General features: G+C 41.0%; 1 protein-coding gene across 2 annotated transcripts in view; it reads left to right on the top strand.

Annotated features, from left to right (window-relative positions):
- The first annotated feature begins 5,867 nt into the window (after positions 1–5,867).
- The window catches only part of LRFN2 (leucine rich repeat and fibronectin type III domain containing 2), a 197,408-nt gene continuing 183,805 nt past the window's right edge, over positions 5,868–19,470 (top strand). The window contains exon 1 of one of the 2 annotated variants that reach the window (XM_054162425.1): positions 5,868–5,964. The gene's annotated coding sequence lies outside the window, so the exon portion shown is untranslated. Of the gene's footprint in view, positions 5,965–6,631; positions 6,720–19,470 lie in introns of those variants that run through there. The other variant, XM_009903149.2, reaches the window with a different exon arrangement.

Genomic DNA, 19,470 nt, shown 5'->3' with positions numbered 1-19,470 from the left:
CACTAACATTTATTTTATAAGGCAGTGATATGATTAGAGCTTCAATCTGATTTTCCAGCCAACATGTTTGGCCTAGGATTCCCAGGAGCTATCTTGGAAATTAGTTTCCTAAACTCATCTTTCAGTCATCTAGTAGATGAAGTGATCTTCAAAAAATTCTTAATCCCTAGTTTGGCAGTTACCAGCTTCTCAACACTTCATCTGACCAGGCAAAAGGTCCTGAAAAAAGGTGACAGGGAATAGCTACCTGAAGTGCATGCACACCGATGCGGGTGACATGGGAAACAAACAGGAGGAGATGAAAGACCTTGTGCAGCAGGAAAGCTATGATACAGTTGTCATCATAGAAATGTGGTGGGACAACTTACATAACTGGAGTACTACCATGGATGGCTACAGGCTCTTCAGATGCGCTGGCCATATATTAGGGAGAGTTTTGATTGAGTCCGTCAGCAGTAAATTTGCAGACACCACCAAGTTGAGAGCAGGTGTTAATCTGTTAGAGGGTAGAAGGTCTCTCCAAGTTGGTAAACATGATGCCCATTTATAACAAAGGCTGTAGGGAAACTGCAGATCTGTCAGCCTGACCTCAGTGCCAGGGAAGGCCATGGAGCAAATCATCTTGAGGGTCATCACATGGCACACCCAGGACAACTAGAAGATCATGGGCTCATGAAGGGCAGGTCCTGCTTGACAAACTTGATCTTCTTAAAACATTTCACATCAGTTTTTATTCAGTTAAACTCTCTGATGTGAGCAGACTCAAGGGGCCTCCAGGTAAAAATAGTGTAATTAGCATAATATCATCTGGCTAAACTGCTCCTGCTCCACCACCACCGTTACTGCACCCACCCCAGATCTAGGGGCACCACCCTCACCAGCCAAGATACCACACAGAGGAGCTCAGACCCAGTAAGGAGGCCCAGCTAGCACCCATGGAAGATATTGGAGGAGTCATCAACCATTGCCCCTACCTAACCTGGGGGCCACCAGGCCCCCCAGCCTTTGTTGTCACCACCACCATCACCCATTGTGCAACCATAGGCACTCACCAGTGATGAAAGGAAGATCCCTCAGCCCAGATGGGCTCAGCCTGGGGCTTCTGCCTTTCTTAGGGGAGGGGAAGTTAGCAGGGGGAGAGGATGTTGGATTTAAAAGGGGAGTGGGGAGGGAAGGACCAAGTGGCCACACCTGGGGTGGGAGGAGACTCCAACAGAGCCAAGCCCAGGTGCCCTGGGTTTGAGGGGGAAAAGGGGTAAAATGGGGCAGGTGAGGGAATTTCAGAGTGTCAGGGAGTGATGGGACTAGGGGGAATGGAAAAAAACCTGGAGGTGGGTGGATTCAGATTGGATCTTGGAGATTGGTTCTTCCCCATGGGGGTGGTGAGACACTGACACAGGTTGCCCAGAGAGGTAGTGAAGGCCTCATTCCTGGAGCTTTTTGGGGCCAGGCTGGATGTGGCTCTGGGCAACCTGATCTGGTGTGGAGTGTCCCTGCCCATGGCAGGGAGGTTGGAACTGGGTGGTCCTTGAGGTACCCTCCAACCCCAACAATTCTATGATTCTAAAATAATTTTGCAGTTTAGGTTGGATGTTAGGAAGAAATTCTTTCAGAAAGAGAGATTGGCCATTGGAATGTGCTGCCCAGGGAGGTGGTGGGGTCACTATCCCTGGAAGTGTTTAAAACCAGACTGGATGAGACACTTGGTGCCAATGTTATATTGTTGGAAGATAGGTTGGACTTGATGATCTCAAAGGTCTTTTCCAGCCTGGTTAATTCTGTGATTCTATGAGAAGGTGACCCACTTAACAGATAAGAGAAAGGTTGTGGATGTTGTTTACCTGGACTTTAGTAAAGCATTTGATGCTGTCTCCCACAGCATCCTTCTGGACACCTTGTCTGCCCATGGTCTGGAGAGGCACACTCTTAAACTGGCTGGATGGCCAGGTCCAGAGAGTGGTGGTGATGGAGCTCAATCCAGTTGGCAGCCCGTCACAAGTGGTGTTCCCCAAGACTTGGTATCAGGGCCAGTTCTATTTAACGTCTTTATCGATGATCTACATGAAGGGATCAAACACACCCTCAGTAAGTTTGTGAACAACACCAAACTGACCAGGAGTGTCCATCTGCTGGAGGTGATGAAGGGAATGAATGGCCCGAGGCCAAGTGCACGATCAGCAAGTGACAGGTCCTGCACTTGGGTCACAAAGTCCCCATGCAATGCTACAGACTTGGGAAAGAGTGGCTTGAAATTTGTTTGGCAGAAAGCGATCTATGGGTGCTGGTTGACAGCTGACTGAACGTGAGCCAGCAGTGTGCTCAGGTGGCCAAAAAGGCCAAGAGCATCCTGGCTTGTGTGAGAAATAGTGTGGCCAGCAGGACTGGGGTAGTGATCTTGCACCTGTACTCAGCACTGGTGAGGCTGCACCTTGAATACTGTGTTCAGTATTGGTCCCCTTGCTACAAGAAGGCCATTGTGTTGCTGGAGTGTGCCCACAGAAAGGCAATGAGACTGATGAGGGGTCTTGAACACAAGTCCTGTGAGGAGTAGCTGAGGGATCTGAGGTTGTTCAGCTGGAGAAGAGGAGCTGAAGGGAGACCTCATTGTCCTCTACAACTACCTGAAAGGATGAGAGGAAATGGACTCAAGTTGCACAAGAGGAGGTTTGCATTGGATATTAGGAAAATTTTCTTCACCAAAAGGTTCATCAAGTATTGGTCCAGGCTGCCTAAGGAGTCACCATCCATGGAAGTGTTTTAAAAGTTGTTTGGATGAGGTGGTTAGGGACATGATATAGCAGTTTGGCACAGGGAGGTGTTAGATTATTGTTGGACTCTATGATCTTAAAGTATTTTCCAACCAAGTGATTCTATAATTCTATGCTTAATTTCAGTGCCCAGTAAGGCTGTAACTGTTGTAACACTTGGCTTTCCAACAAGAGCCCTTCAGCATTGTTCTACATAGAACTGGGGAAAACTGGATATGCTGAAAAAAGAGGCAGTTACTCTGTCCACAGACTTCCTGCTGTGTTTTACTTCAGTGGAACTGCCTTACGTGTGACATCTGCAGTTTTCACCTTGGGGATATAGACAGTTTTCTGGGAATGCAGCACAGAATCATAGAATCAATACAGTTGGAAGAGACCTCAAAGATCATCAAGTCCAACCTGTCACCCAAGACCTCATGAATACTAAACCATGGCACCAAGTGCCATATCCAATCCCTTTTTGAATACTTCCAGTGATGGTGACTCCACCACCTCCCTGGGCAGCACATTCCAATGGCTAGCAACTCTCTCTGGGAAGAACTTTCTCCTCACCTCCAGCCTAAACTTCCCCTGGCAGTCTGAGACTGTGTCCTCTTGTTCTGGTGCTGGTTGATAGATCAAAGGAGAATCTTGTTCATGATTCCCCTCCCCAAAAAAAGTATGTATTGTTCTATGCAGTCATTCTCCAAAATATCATCAAAGTTTTCAGTTCAGTCTCATTTCACTTTCCAGAGGTCAAATTTGATACCTATCTTTTAACTGAGTGACCTATTTCTCCCATATTCACGGTATGGCTTCTTGGAATGCAGGTGTTGTTTCCACTAGGAGTAAGGGGTAAATTGAGGTGCTGGAGTGGTTCCAGAGGAGAGCAACTAAGTTGGTGAAGGGCTTACAGAACATGGGCTTCTGAGGAGCAGCTGAGGGAGCTGGGGCTGTTTAGTCTGAAGAAAAGGAGGCTGAGGGGAGACCACACCACTTGCTACAGCTACCTGAAGGGAGATTGTCATGAGGTGGGTGTTGGTCTCTTTTCCCAAGAAACTAGTGATAGAAAAGAGGGAATGTCCTGAAGTTGCACCAGTAGAGGTTTAGGCTGGACATTAGGAAGCATTTTTTAATTGAAGGGGTTGTCAGGCATTGGAACAGGCTGCACAAAGAGATGGGTGAGTCACCGTGCCATGATGTGTTTAAAAGCTGTGTAGATGTGCTGCTTGGGGATGTGTCTTAGTAGTGGATTTGGTGGAGTAGGGTTAATGGTTGGACTCGATACTGAAGGTCATTTCCATCTTAAATAAATCTATGATTGTATGATTCTTCCTGTTGGGTTGAAAAATTTTAGATCTTTTTGTGAAGTGTTGTACTTGTTACCCAGCTACTGACTTGCAGACTGGTGACTGGGCTTGCATCATATTCACCTAGCATTGTATTTATTTCTTTATGTATTTATTTGGGGGTAGGATTTTAGGAAGAAATTCTTCACAGAAAGAGTGATTGGCCATTGGAATGTGCTGCCCAGGGAGGTGGTGGAGTCACCGTCACTGGAGGTGTTTAGGAAGAGACTGGTTGGGGTGCTGGTGCCATGGTTTAGTTGATTAGATGGTGTTGGGTGATAGGTTGGACATGATGATCTCAAAGGTTTTTTCCAACCTGATCTATTCTATTCTATTCTATTCTATTCTATTCTATTCTATTCTATTCTATTCTATTCTATTCTATTCTATTCTATTCTATGTGAGCAGAGTAACTAGACTAGATTAGGCTGTATAAAAACATAGCTCTTATCGCCCAGACTGAAATACTATGGCTCTTTCTGAACTCATGCTCTTTTTTTCATACTCGGATGTTTACAACCTACCAGATGATTTTACACTTTAAATCTAAGGTGTCTAAAGAGAGGTGTACTTTACACCAAGTACAAAAGATCTCAGAATCGGATTTTACATGTTTAACCTGTGTATGCAGAGGCAGAATGTTCCTCTGCTCATGCTTCAATGCATGAGCTAATCTTAAAAGAACAGGGATTAAGGAGAAGCTTTGCTCATGAACAGGTTAGTCCTGGCTGTCTCACCCAAGCTGCACAAGTTCATTCAGATTCCTTGGAGGTGTGCAGCACTGACCACTATCCAGAGGCAAGATATTGGGATGGATGGACCATAGATATGAGCTAGGACCACAATTTTCAGGTAAATTCCCACTGAAAAATCATTCTTCTTTTTGGTTTTGATTCCTTCCATATGCATTATAAACTGTTTTGTCCGTTGGTGTGTTGGTGCTGTTGTGCAGTAGTTTGAATGAGTTGTGTTCTTGCCTACTCTTATTTAGTCAGTGCATCCCATGCTCTGTCTAGGAGCCTCTTCAACCAAGGGAGACAGCAGAAAATGTATGTCTCTGTGTTTGGAGGGCTGGAGAGAGCAATCTGCCAGTATATGAAAAAGGCTGATCAATCCTCCTGAATCCTTTCATCTTAATTTAAGGTTTATTTTGACCTTCCAATACTGTTCAGTACAAAGGGAGAAATACTTGTCACCAGCATTAGAACAAACAATATTTAACACAAAAATCCTTTGTAAATACTCTTCTCTTGACATTTAAGATGCTAAAATATATAAAGGAAAATTTCTTCTAGTATTGAATAGCATGAATGCAAATGAAAGTGTTATTATCTTTATCTCTCCCTATACAGATACAGATGTATATGACTACCACTACAACGTTTCAGGCACTGGCAGCAACTGAGAGCTCTTTGCAGCTGCAGCTTCTGCACTTTGCAGTAAAATTTCTCCCCCCTTCCTTTTTCCCTCAGCTTCCCCCGCCCCCAGAGAAGTGACATGCTTTCCACTGACAAATGTTGAGTGTAGCTCCTGAGGATTTAGCATGTCAGGCTGTGTCTACACAGCTTAGGTTTCTATTATTATGCAATGGCTTAGAAGGCAGTGCTTTGCCACTTAATTACAGAGACAATCTATACTAGGACCCTGAGTTTGGGTGCCTCTTTCTGTACCAAGTATTAGCCTCTCACCCACAGAAGCCTCGTCCCTGTCATACCCTCCTTTCCTCTGGTTTCTGATTTTTTTTTCCCCTTTCCTATGCTACTTTTTTTTCTTTTTTTCCCCCAGAAGTGAGGGGTCTGACTGAGTCGTGCCTGCACAGATTTCCATGCAGCAGAAAGCACTTGCCGTATGTTGCATCGTCAGAGGAGGTAAGAAGAAATTCCTGAAGCTGCCTTCTAGTTCTCTTGGGTTTTTCTTTCTTTCTTTCTTTTTTTTTTCCCTTTCCTTTTTGGTGTGTGCACACTGCTTGTCTTACAAGCCGTGCAGGCTCTGCCATCTAGAGCACTTTGCGAGATCACTCCGGTTTGCTGTTTTTCCCTTTTTCCATCTCTGCGTGAGTGTGTGTGTGTGTGTATCTCCCTGGCTCTCTTCTCTCCCCCCCACCCCCCATACAACTCGACCCTCCTTCCCAGCACACACGCACATACACAGAAGCTGGGCTTGCTAGTATGAACTTGAAGACTTGCAGTATCAAAATACATGTGTTACCTTGGGATGCATTAGGATCTGAAAGCTCAGAAAGCCTGCAGGCTGCTTAGTCCTCCAAGACTGGCATTTTTAAACCGAGAAAGACCAGAAAGAGTTATTCACTTTTTTTCCTTCCTTCCTTTCTTCTCTCTCTCTTTATTTTTTTCTCCTCTCTCTTTTTTTTTTTTTTCTTATTTTTTTTTTCCTTTGGATTTTACTGAAAAAGGAGTCTCAGGGATTCCCACACTTGGACTTCACTGAATCAGGCTGACAAACATTCTAGTCTGCATTTTGGTTTGCTACAGATCAACCAGGATTTTTTTTCTGATTATCTCTTCGTTTGAGGGGAAAAAAAGGATGCATGGCATAGAAAGAAGGTGCAAATGCCTGTCTGAAACTGTTTTACCAAATCTGGGATAAATGTTACTTTCCAAAGGTAAGTACAAATGTGGGGATTTTTTGCATGTATATATATAGAGAGAGATAAGTATGCAGCTATAAATTAAAGTATCTGGAGATATCTATATAAAACATTCATGCATAGCTACCTCTGATGCAAAAAGATTCTGTTGTCATGTATTTTAAAAGCATTAGAAATGTATTACTTTATCTTCCTTGCCATGCTAGCCTAGATATGATTGTTCATGTAGAGAAATGGATCTTAGCTTGATTTCTGCCTCCTGGCATGAAAAGGGTGTTCAAGAAGAATAATTTATTTATTTATTTTTAGGTGTCAGTAGGATTTTATTTTTTTAATGGCATTTTTGAAACTGTAATTGAAAGAGATTTGGAAAAAAAAGGATAACAATTTGTGAAAGTGATTTCAGCTTTTTGGAGGAATTAGTAAATCCTGAAAAGCTATGGAAGAACTTTGCTGGACACACCAACTCTGTTGTATATAAAAACCACACAGTAAAAGAGTGGGGACTTTGTCAAATGTCATGTGAAGCAATGGAAGGCATAGGAACAGCTAGAGAAGGGAAGGGAGTGAGGGGTGTGGGGTGGGAAAGGGCATACACTTTGTTGTCTGCTCTCACAGAGGTGGGTGTTCTCGGTAAAGTGATGCCAGTAATGATGGCAAAGAATGTGGCACACAAACAGGTATATGCTATGTCATGTCTATCTGATGTCATCAGACATATATGCTGTTTGCAAGACTAAGTGTACCGAGAATTTGCCGGGGGGTGGGGAAGCATCTAAATGGCAGCACAGGATGAGATGTAGCAAAATGGAAAGTGGGACTGTCTCTGATTTGCATGGACACATGCACACTTTTGCATCACAAAACAAGTGTATGACTGAATAAAACAAGAGAGAAACTAAACAGGAGAGTAGAAGTTAGTGATAAAGTCAACAAGTTCCAGTATGATGGATTAGTAAACTGGAAATGCAAAGTGGTCAGTTGTGGAAATGTATCCAAGGAAGAGGGTAACTCCTTCGTACCTAAAGGAGAAAAATAATTGATTTAAATAATTTTTTCCCCTCAGAGCTAATCTATGGGCTCTATGTGTGTGTCTGTGTGTGAGGGCCATGGCAATGTTATGTTAATAAGACTAGAATTTATTTTACCTACCCCATCTTTGGGATTAATAGGACAGAGTATTCTTCTGACAAGAAAAGACAGGCTTTGACAGGCAAACAGTAAGCATCACTTGATTTCTAAAGTCATCGTTAATTAAATTGACACCTCTTTATTATACAACGCTTATGAGATATAAGTCCAGCACACACCACACAATTGTCACTGGTATTTTCTCTTCCTTGTGAAAGAGGAAACATTGCCGTGACGAGTATCAATTTTCTATTGAACTTCACTGGGTACAGGAAGCAAACCTGAACTTGTGGTGAGAAGTTAGACAATTACTTTTGCTGTGTTTCAGGCTGGTTACAGTTTCATTGTTTACAGCTTGCCCTGGGCTGGTGGTTAGTTTGCATTGCCTACAGATCACCACTTGAGCACAACAGAGTGCTTTTTGTGTGTGTTCGGCTCAGAGATGCTTTACTGCAGCAGCACAAAGCAGAGCGTCAGACCTTCACTGAAACTCCTCCTAATTCTCAGAAAGAGAAAGGATGTAATAAAAGATGAAAAAATTATAGGAGACAGGAAGAAAAAAGTCACTATACTCGACCAAGCCTTTTTAACCTATGAATCTGTATTACCTCTTGTATTAGAGATAATGTCTGTCCTGCTCTCCCCAGCACAACTCTGCTTTCTTTAGGATGACACTGGGCCCAGTGTCCCCCAGTATCTGGCCATGGTAGGTGCTGGCAGGCAGGCAATCAGGCAGCCCCAGGTGCACCACACAGAGTGAGAAATGCAATCTGTCCTCAGATCCACAGTTGCTGCTGCCCTCTGTATTCCATGCCACTCTTCACAGCACTAGCACTTCTTGTTTAAATGTGTGTTTGTAACATAACTGTTAGTTCTCCCCAATGCCAAGTAAAAATTTCACATGTAGCCTTGCCCCACTGCTGACAGCTTCCTGGCAACCCTGTCCAAGTGCTCCCTCTCTTTGCAGAAGACCCTAGCCACTGACTGAACCTTGCAATGCAGTGTTATTAGACCCAGATGAACACTTTTTAAGGAAGGAGAAAGGAAGCTGGTTCAAAATGATCAAGGTTTAGCTCACAGTAGGCAGGAATATACTTCATGTGACTTAGAATGAATCTAACTCCCTGGTGAGAGGGAGGCTGCACACTGATAACCCTCAAGGCTACATTTGCTTTCCACCTGCACAAAAGGGAGGGAAGTGGGTTATTACAGTGACCCTTCACTCCCAACCCCCTTTTTCGCATTGTTACTTCATTTCAGCCTTGACTTACAAAGATTAGGCGGGGAGGGAAAGAAAAGGTACTTCATTCCAAGTATGTAACTCAGTCTTCTTTCAGGCCTGGGTGTTCAGACTTACTTCTTTTGGATTGTTTAGTGTGATGTCGTGTGTTTGCTTTCATGGAGAGAGCAACTGCTCTCTACGTGCTGGACTGAAAAGAAACAACACTATGTATGACAGGTAGAAGGCAGTTCTGATGACTGTGGAATCCATTGCCAGACACCAAACGGGCCATTGCTCTATCCCTTACGTTTCCTCTTTGCCTTATCCACGTAGGCTTTGATTATCTTGACTGAGGGTCTTGCCAAGGTGTGAGATTTACTCTATCAGCATTCAGAGGCTGCATCTTCTCACAGGCCACTGAGCAAGCTTCTAGTCATCAACTGAAACTTGTAATAAGAGGCAAGGTTTTCTATGAGTACGCCGGAATGATAACAAACACCACAACTCGCCCAGTGTGATGCAGCACTCCAGTGGAGGGCTATCTGTCACCCACTGCCCAGCCCAGCTCCACCCAAGATGCACAGGAAGTTTCTAAGCCATACTTTTGCTTCTAGGAACTGAATTTACTGTCTGTGTGGGTGGCTGCAAAACCTTGGCATCAAATTAACAGATATAAACATGTTGTTAAAAGGCCCAGTGTGAAGTTACATGAAAACTGGGGAAAGCACATATACCTTAGAAATATTTCTACTTCCCTCAGAGCAGCAGTATTCTTCATACTTCAGAATATTTTCATGATAGTATTTCCAGTTTTTCTATCTTGCTGTAATTTGCTTTGCCCTGCTTATGATCCAGGTCTCTGATGATCCTCTGATGAGGATCATCTGATCCTCATCTTCACAAGAAAACATTTGTGACAAATACAAGTTGTCAGCTTTGACATGGAAAATGAGAGCAGCATAAAAAGTCGGAAAAGATCTATTAGTTAAAAAAAAACAAAAACAAAAGAACTGTTGTTTTAAATATATGAGAGCAAAGGAAGAGATGTGTTGTCAGGGTCTGGTCCTATGCAGAATCTCTACTGACCTATATAGAAGACAGATCTGAATGTAATTTATTTTTTTTTTCCAGTGATAAATGTGCTTGTAGTTTTTTCAGGAAAATATAGATTGATCTGAGCAAAATATGACTGGGAAATGGTCACTTTGATGAATTTCCTCACAGAAAAACCTGTAGGGAGGAAAATGCAAAACACCCCATCTTGCTTATTTCTAGAAGATAAGTTTTACTTTTTCTTTCTAGTTTGTGCATTTTATATGAAAACTGAAAACAGTTCATGTAAACTTGGTTAGAAAAGAGGCCATGCTCGAATCCCATGACAAGCGCATCTGTCAGTCAAACTGTAACTTAACACTTCTAGCTCATTAGAAGGCTTGCATGCTTTCTATCTCAGCTTGGGTTAAGGAAATTGTAAGCACCTCCATTTCAGTTCCTGGTATTGGAAAAGTTTTGTGTGCCAACCCCTATATGGAAATCAATTTTATTTGGCCGAGGGGGATTATTCCAGAAACATCTTGCCAACGAGTGCTGTGATATATGCAGGCCTTTGTCTGCTCTTGAAATTATTTTTCCAGCTATGAAAAACTGAGAAGATATGCCAGCCAAAGAGGAGCAGACATGAAAGAATGGCTGCACCCACAGTATGAACAGTACAATGAAGAAGTTAGTAGGCTTCTGTTAATCACTCTTCAGGAAGGAACAGGTCTCTAATCCTCTGGCAGATCTGCTATCACTGTGGTGTTATGGAAAGAGGTGAGATAAGGAGAGGGCCCTGGAATAGCAGTAAATCCAGTGTCCCAAACCCTGGTTGGTCAGCAGGTGACAGGTAGCACTGGTGCATCCCAGTGCACACCAACGTTGATTCTGTGCAGAACACAAAGCTGGATTAAGGATAAAATCAACGAAGTACGTGACAGCTGAAAGCTTGTCTATTTTAATGGAGTTAATGTTGCACTGAAAAATCCCAGGAAAACACATGTGACAGTGGAGCAGAAAATCGTCAGGGTGACTCTTTCCCTGAAGCCAAAGGGCAGGGCTGAGCACAAGCCTTTATGTTCAGGACTGAGATAAACTGCTGAAGCTGTATAGTTAAGACAATAGGGTTTGAGTTGACTTAGCTGGGGAAAGTACAGACTTTGAAGGACCTCAATATGATCAAGCCACATGGACTGTGGGGATCAGACTTGTCTGATATAGGGGAAATGCACAGACTAGTGAGGAGATCAGGAAATTTTCCTCTTCTTTTTTAGAAGTGGTTTGCTTTTGGCAGGCTGAGGAGCAAGGGAGTTCAAAATGGCACCAGATGCAAAGAGTCCTTAGCTGTTCTCTTCCCGTGTCCAAGCTCCTCCGAAAAGCTTCAGTATATGTGTCAGTCAGAATGAGTAATCCTTCTTTTGTTAGAGCCTAAAGATAAATAATAACAGGAAAGGAAAAGAGGCCGTCTTAAACATGCTGCATTCTCTGTTGCAGTGGCAAGATGGGTGGGTTGTTATATCTGTGAAAGGCAGCACCTCACCTGTATGTGTGCTAGAAAGGAAAAACTGTGTACCAGAAATTGTATCAGATCCCTCTGTTAATAGCCCTAAAAAAAGAAAAGAAAAGAAAAGAAAAATCTGCCCTTTCAGTACAGAGTGAAAACAAAGAGCAGTCAAATGGCAAAAGGAAAAGCTGAGAAGAGAAAAAATGCCTGTCATCACTCCTGCAGCAGTCCCTGTCTGGTTTGAAAGCAGACAACAACAAATGTATGTCTCCTCAGAGATAAAAATCAAAACCTTCCATATCATTTCAGTAGTCATTTGATCTCCTTCCCTTTGTGAACATTCCTGTGACTAGGTAAATACATGTAATACTCAGAAAGCTCTGCATGGCTTGTGTATGAGACAAGTGTGCTAAACTAAAAAAGAAAACTCTATTGATGGAACATAAATTATCTGGACCAAGAGCATTTTGTTGGTTTCCTAAACTGATGGCTAGTTGGCATTTTGTATGAGTTATCTCCAGTGTAAGTGAATGTTATCACTACTGTTGGCAGGTATTTACTGTGCATTGGATTTTAAATAAGGGAACAACATTGATTCCCTGCTCTCCAAATTATTGACTGCATTTTCTCCCTGTAGTTAGGTCAGATATCTTCTATAGAAATGTTCAGTAGACAAATGTGTTAGGTCACAGAAACTCTCAAAGTTGTATTTTGGTTGGTTGGTTGGGTTTGTGGGGGGGATTTTTAGTTTGTCTTGGTTTTGGGTTTGTGTGTTTGTTTTTTAGGGATAACTATAATCAAAATGTCTTCTAGTTATACCTGAAAAATCTCAATTTAATTGACAACTATCACTGTGAAGCATGTTTTTTCCAACCCCATTTCACATAACTGAGGTAGCAGGCCAAGACATGAATACTTCAGATGACATCCACTTTACAAGGACACTGTGACCTTTCTTTATCACCACAGCTGATGTTCACAGCTCCCCAGATGCATTTTGACAATGATATCTTCTTAAGATGAGGGGAAAGTTGTTCAAAGGCTTTATAATCTCACAGTGTGTCCAGGAATCTCATAGAAGGTGAGCTCAAATGTAGTGAGGGAAAAGAGGGTCACATTTGGAGAAAGACTGCAGGAGTTTTGGTAGGAGAATGAAGAATCAGCAGTGGTAATTTAGTGATGTCTCTTCACATGTTTGTATGACCCTTCGTGATGCTGAGCTGGAGTGTCAGGCTAAGCTAAAGAAGGACTTATGATACGTGTCTTTAGTCACATTGTACATAGCTGATCTCTCCTTGAGCCACTGTGGGGTGCTTGATTTATCACATCTAAACTTTTTGAGCCTTTTGGTGAGCACAAGAAAATTTGAGCCCTTTGTGCATTTGTTTCTTGTTTTCTCCATCTTCCACTTTCTTGACTCCATGAGTGGAATGATGATGCCATTTAATTTTCCTTAAACTGAACACAGAGCTTTCTGTTATCAGTGAGTAGCTGAATCACTAATTAATAATTATAAACTCTCCCATCAATTTTTACTAGAACCTGGCAATAAGCTTTCAAATTAATTTGAGAGAGACGCTAAAAAATGATAGAATCACCTTCATACAGTATCTTTCCAGAGAGAGTGCAATTGATCAGGCTCTTCCATGCTGGATGACAAATGGCTGCATTTCATGCCCATCTTAGTGTTTTGTTCTCCTCTTTGACAAGTTTTTCACCTGCCTAATTCTGTGAGCAACATAACAGAAATCTGTAATGACCCTGTGGGTCAGGAAACTTCCCTACATTTGGGATTGTGCCAAGCAAAGGAATAAATACTTCCTTGTGTAAGAAGGCTGAGATAGGACATGAATTCCTATGCATTTGTGAGTTCTAGCCTACATCAATGTCCTACCACAGAATGGAAAAGTCAAAGTTATGCTATATACTATCTCAACTACAGGATTTATATTTAAAAATAAAAACAATGCCTTCAGGCCAAGGAACAGCTGCTGCAGTTCTTTCCAGCATGGCTCATTGATTTTGTCTTCTCATTTGACACATTCTTCTACTCCCATGTTGCAATAGTCAATGTTAAATCATAGGCAGTTCACGTAGTTACCTAGCAGGAACTAGGACTTGGAGGAGATTTTACACACTGAGGCCATCATATATATGGGTTCTTACACCACCAAATTACTAGACAATGGAGGAAAACCAGAGAATGAAGTCTTTGTTAAGCTGTTCTGTCTCTTTCTATCAGTGACAGTCCTTCTGCTAATTTAAAGCTAGTTTTAAGGAATTGCTTTCAATTTGGTTTTTGATAGCATGTGTTGTTTTATCATGGAACTATGATGAACTTAGTGTGTATATTAAATGTGCAGTTTACCACAAAAGTCCTTCTACTATGAGAATCAAACATCCTTTAGGAAAATCTAAATAAAAAGCCTACGAAACACATTGTGTGATGTAGTTGCACTCAGCAGCTTTCACAATCATTCCCTCTTTTTTCTTTATATTGACAAGTCTATAAAGAGCAATGAACTCTACAGCCAGCTCTTCATCCTAACTGTGTCTTGTCTTGCTGGCTTATGTAAAAAGCAAATTGCAGCCAGAGACTCGATTTGTGCATCAAATCTTAGTCCTCAGCAAATCAGGTCTGTTTTCAGAAACCAGTATCTTCAGTCACAGTATTTCAAGATGTGAAGCTGGGCAGTGTTCATGCCCCAAGTTTATTATGCCATGTTTGTAGAGCCTTTAGTCATAGGTGAGAAAAATATTTAGGAACAAAAGAACACAGGTTTGGATTTTTGTTTCCCTTCCTTCCATTCCAGATTAAATTTTCAGAGCCTTTCTGACATTTGAACAAAGCATCATGTGATCTCAGGTTATGATTCTCAGAATAATTTACATTTGCTTCAAAACATCTCTCCCCCACCTATACATTTATTTTATAACATATCTTGGGGTCCTTTTATTATTAGATTATTTTTATTTTTTGGTTGTTATTTGTTCCTCTCATCTTACCAGGAAAAAGAAAATAAACAACCAAACATGTGTCTTTCCAAAACACTTTAATTTTTTGATACCTTGCCACAGAATAATGGATACTGGTGAATGTTTGTAGGGTATCAGGTACTAAAATCATATTGATCACAGATAAGGACAAGTAAGCTTATGAATAGATATTTGGAATTTATAGGAATCATAGAATCATACAATAATTAAGGTTGGAAAAACCTCAAGGATCACCAAGTCCAACCTGGCAACCAACACCTCACGACTACTAAACCATGGCACCAATTGCCACATCCAATCCCCTCTTGAACACCTCCAGGGATGGTGGCTCCACCACCTCCCTGGGCAGCACATTCCAAAGGCTAACAGCTCTCTTTCTCTGAAGAACTTTCTCTTCACCTCAAGCCTAAAAGAGAGGAGAAAGACAATTCCTTACAATTCGGTTGATGAATAGAACAGAACAGAATAGAATAGACCAGACCAGGTTGGAAGAGACCTTCGAGATCATCGTATCCAATGAGTGATATTAAGCAATATTGGTCACTCAGATTCCTATTACTGACATTTAACCCGTGTGATCTTCAAATGTCTTTCAAGAGTCATACTTTCAAGAGTTTAGTCATTCAGAGAAGCAGCAAATTTTGTGCCACACGTAATTTGGATGACCAACAATCTGAACATAACAGGAACAGTGATTAAGCAGATCATGAATATCAGTAGCAGGTAAATCACGCATGGCTTGAACATGAGGTGCTTGTTTGTCAAATATATATGAAGCAATTGAGATAAAATAAGAAAGAATTTTTTTTTAAAATCAATTCTTCTAACCCACATTAAAAATTAATAAAACTAAAATATAGCCTGTATTGCTGTAAGTGCATTTTAATATTGTTATCCTGGCATTTCACAACAGAAAGGAATGGCATCAACAGCGCCTGTGACATTGTGTATAGATAGATATATTCTTTTAATGTAGGACAAAACCAGACAAACAAAACAAAAACAACAATAAAAACAAGCAAACAAACCCCAAACCCAAAACCCCACAGAAAACAACAACAAAACAAACAAACCCCAAATGAAACAAAGCACATAGGAAGGAAGCACAAGTTTGTACTTGAGGCTTTGGTCTTAAATTCAAAGGAGGCTTACAAGAAAGAGCCTATGAAGGATTTCAGTAAAACTTGCCAGAAACACATGCCTGATTGCAAAGAAAAAGGGAAGGCAACTTTTATGATTACAACTTGCTTAACTTTGGAAATATTTCCTCATTTCATGTATTGTAAGTGAGGTGTCTTGTGAAATGGAAATGGTGATTTGAAATGAAATGCTCTGATAATTCACAATTATGTTCCCACTTCAGAATCCATTTTGTGGAAAGGTTAAATGAGTCCAACTTAAAGGATCTTACTCCTGTTTGAAGAAAACATTGCGACTCAGCTCAGAAAACAATTTTAATTCCTCTCTATCCCTTTTAATTCCTTTCTCTCAAAGTCATTACACATGTGTGTTTGTGTAATGTGCTGCTTATGTGTATGCATATGGTTACATCTATTCTTGGCAAAAAGCATAGACTTTGCTTTTCAATTCTGCCTCTGTAATAGGAGATAATGCTAACATATGTCAGAGACCTGTACTGATATTTATGAAGTGGTTTTAAATGAGTGAAGATGAAGGAAACACTCAAGGGAGTGACTCTATGTTGGCAAAAAGAGAGACACAATACAACAGGAGCTGGCGATGAATTTCCAATCACCTTTTCTCATTAGATTTTTTACTGAGTATGTTGGGGGAGGGGAAATGGGGAAAAGTTATTCAGCAGTGTATTTTTTCATCTTTTTTTTTTTTTTTTTTAAATGTTATCAGCTGGAATATTTGTGGGGTTCCTTTTAAGGCAATACTGTACTTTTTATCACGTTAAAAGCTCTGATGTGGCATTTGCCCTATTTTTGCAAAAAGAGAAAGTTTTTGCATTTTCCAAAAACATAGACACATTCCAAATTATAATTAGTCAGTCTAAATAAGCCAAACTCATCTCTCAGTCTATGATAACATCAGGCTTTCCTAACATTTTGGGGATTGCTGCTAGCCATACAGAGATGGTAACATTTCTCTTTCCAGAACTTTTATTTCCTATTTTGGTTTTTTTTTTTCCTGCTTCCTTGCCCTAGTAGGTCTAATATTTATGGGTAGTTATATATAAAGAGAACAGATATTTTAATGACTTCTTCAAATAAGATAGACTGTAAAAATGCTGAATTTGCTTCAAGGTTCACAGGACATGTAATATGAAGGTAAAATGGCAATAAATACATGGTATTGGAATGTGGGATGTGGGTTGTGGCAAAGCAGTCCATCATAGTTCCTAATCACTGCAGAGAATTAACCTCTGAATTCTAGCTGAACAGATGCAATGGAGGGTGAGAGAGGACACACACATGGCTGATCATCAAGGGTCTAAAAAGGACTTCACTACCAATGCTTCTGTGAGATATGAAAAGTAAAAGCAGTAGCTGAAAAAAAAAATGAGTAAAATTTTCCTAGAATGCAGAGATTTTAGAGACTGTGTATTAGTGTGCTGACACTACAGTAACAAGTCCATATTCTTTCAGTGCAACTTCCACTTAGCACTCTGAGCAAATATGAATAAATTGATCTTTGGAGCTTTCAGTGTAAATTGGGTTACAGTTACTATTCTATGAGTGAGAAAAACAAGGCATAGATTTTCACTTAAACTAGTCTGTGGTCACATGCAGAATCTACAGGAGAGCTGTTGCTCAGGTTGCCCACTGAAATAGGTAAAAGTCTTCCAAGTATATGTTCAGACAAACCAAATCTTTTCCACACATTTTCTACTTCTGAATTGTCATACTGAATTACTGACAAGATGCAGACCATGAGAAATTCTACTGAAAGTGTTATTTTACTCCAATGATAGACTAAAATCTTTTATTCATGTAACATGTGCAACATTTGTGCATTTCTTATGCTACATCTAAGATTTATTTTGCATCTTAATTTTTGGGGCTCCTTATTTCAGCTGAAGTTCTTTAGGATGTACTTTATATGAGGTCACAGCTGACTTATTCCCTTAGTTTTTAGACAAAGAACCCAAAGGACTTACCTCTCTGTCACTGTGCAGGTAAAAGTAACCTTAGCCTCTGGTGGTGAAAATGGTCCAAAATCAGAAAGCTTAGCTGATGCAAAATCATAGAATCATAGAATCAATAAGGTTGGAAAAGATGTCAGAGATCATCAAGTCCAACCTATCACTCAACATTTCATTGCTAACTAAACCATGGCTTCAAGTGCCATCTTTTGAACACCTCGAGCGATGATGACTCCAGCACCTCCCTGGGCAGCACATTCCAATGGCAAATAACTCTTTCTGTGAAGAACTTTCTCCTCATGTTCACAGTTCACTGGTTTAGTTATTAACTGAGAAAAATGTAGTCTGTTCATAAATGGTTCATATGAGAAAAACAAGTAGAATTCATCCCCAATTCATCCCCCTTCATAATTAGTCGTGCATATTCAGAAAACAAAAATTATTAAGTCCTTTGATTACAGTTTTTCCTTATCACTTTCACAAGTCTGCCTTTAATTTTGCACTGGCAAACAAACAAAAAATGCCTTCAGATTCAATAAGGTTCTACACTGCAGCTGTCAGTCACCCACTTAATATTTGGTGCCATTTGGCTGAATTGCAACTGTTCTCATTCCACAGACCACAATCCAGTCTCAGCTGTCCAAATATCTGTTACCTAAAACAGAGTAATGGTCCTCTATGTCTATCAGTTGCACTAATAATACTCCTAATAACTCAGACACATTTTATCTCGTATGACATTCAGTTAAATGAAGATAAACTCCCCATGGAAAACTTACTTTGAAAGTCCTATCCCAGCTCCCCTCATCATGCAGTAAGCAGCAGCATGTTAACTTGTTTGTCTTGGTGCAAGACTAAAGGAGATGTGAAGAGCAACAATAAATCTTCAAAGACAATCACAGTGATTAGCAAACATAATCGACAAGAGATATAAGTACAGTAGTAGTTATTAAATATAGATGGTTTACTCACTGTGCCATCAATAAACTTGTGACTTGTGGGTTCCTGAGATTTTTCAGGCAGTGATTCATTCATGATTTCATTTACTTTTCTGTATAATGATACAAAAGGAAGAGATTTTGGCTGATGCCACAAACATCTCTTGCTGAGATGTCTTCCTGTACTCGCTAGCTCAGGAAAAAAGAAGTTCAGAACCATAGAATCATAGAATCAATAACGCTGGAAAAGACCTCAAAGATCATCAAGTCCAACCTGTCACCCAACACCTTATGACTACTAAACCATGGCACCAAGTGCCACATCCAATCCCCTCTTCAACATCTTCAATGGATGGTGACGCCACCACCCTCCTGGGCAGCACATTCCAATGGCAAACTACTCTCTCAGTGAAGAACTCTCTCCTCACCTCAAGTCTAAACTTCCCCTGGCACAGCTTGAGACTTTGTCCTCTTATTCTGGTGCTGGTTGACTGGGAGAAGAGACCAACCCCCCCTGGCTACAACCACCCTTCAGGTAGTTGTAGAGAGCAATAAGGTCTCCCCTGAGCCTCCTTTTCTCCTTTTTAGGGGTCTGATTCCTGTAGAACTACTGAACATCCCTGCAAAGCGCTGGGTGAGCTTTTCTAGTGGTAGGAAGCAGAACCATTTTGTAGATACGGTAGATGTTTATTCAGTGACAGTACAGAATGCACCAAAAGACACAGGCTTTTGTACTTGCAATGATAGTATCTTCAGCTAACAATGTTAGCTAGACTACCAGCTGCTAAGAGGCCAACAGAGAGAGTACTCTGAGGAATTAACACTGCAGG

This window comes from Dryobates pubescens, chromosome 6, assembly GCF_014839835.1.
Source record: "Dryobates pubescens isolate bDryPub1 chromosome 6, bDryPub1.pri, whole genome shotgun sequence".
Classification (NCBI taxonomy): domain Eukaryota; kingdom Metazoa; phylum Chordata; class Aves; order Piciformes; family Picidae; genus Dryobates; species Dryobates pubescens.
Note: the sequence above shows the minus strand (reverse complement) of the source record. Positions and strands in the feature narration are given on the sequence as shown.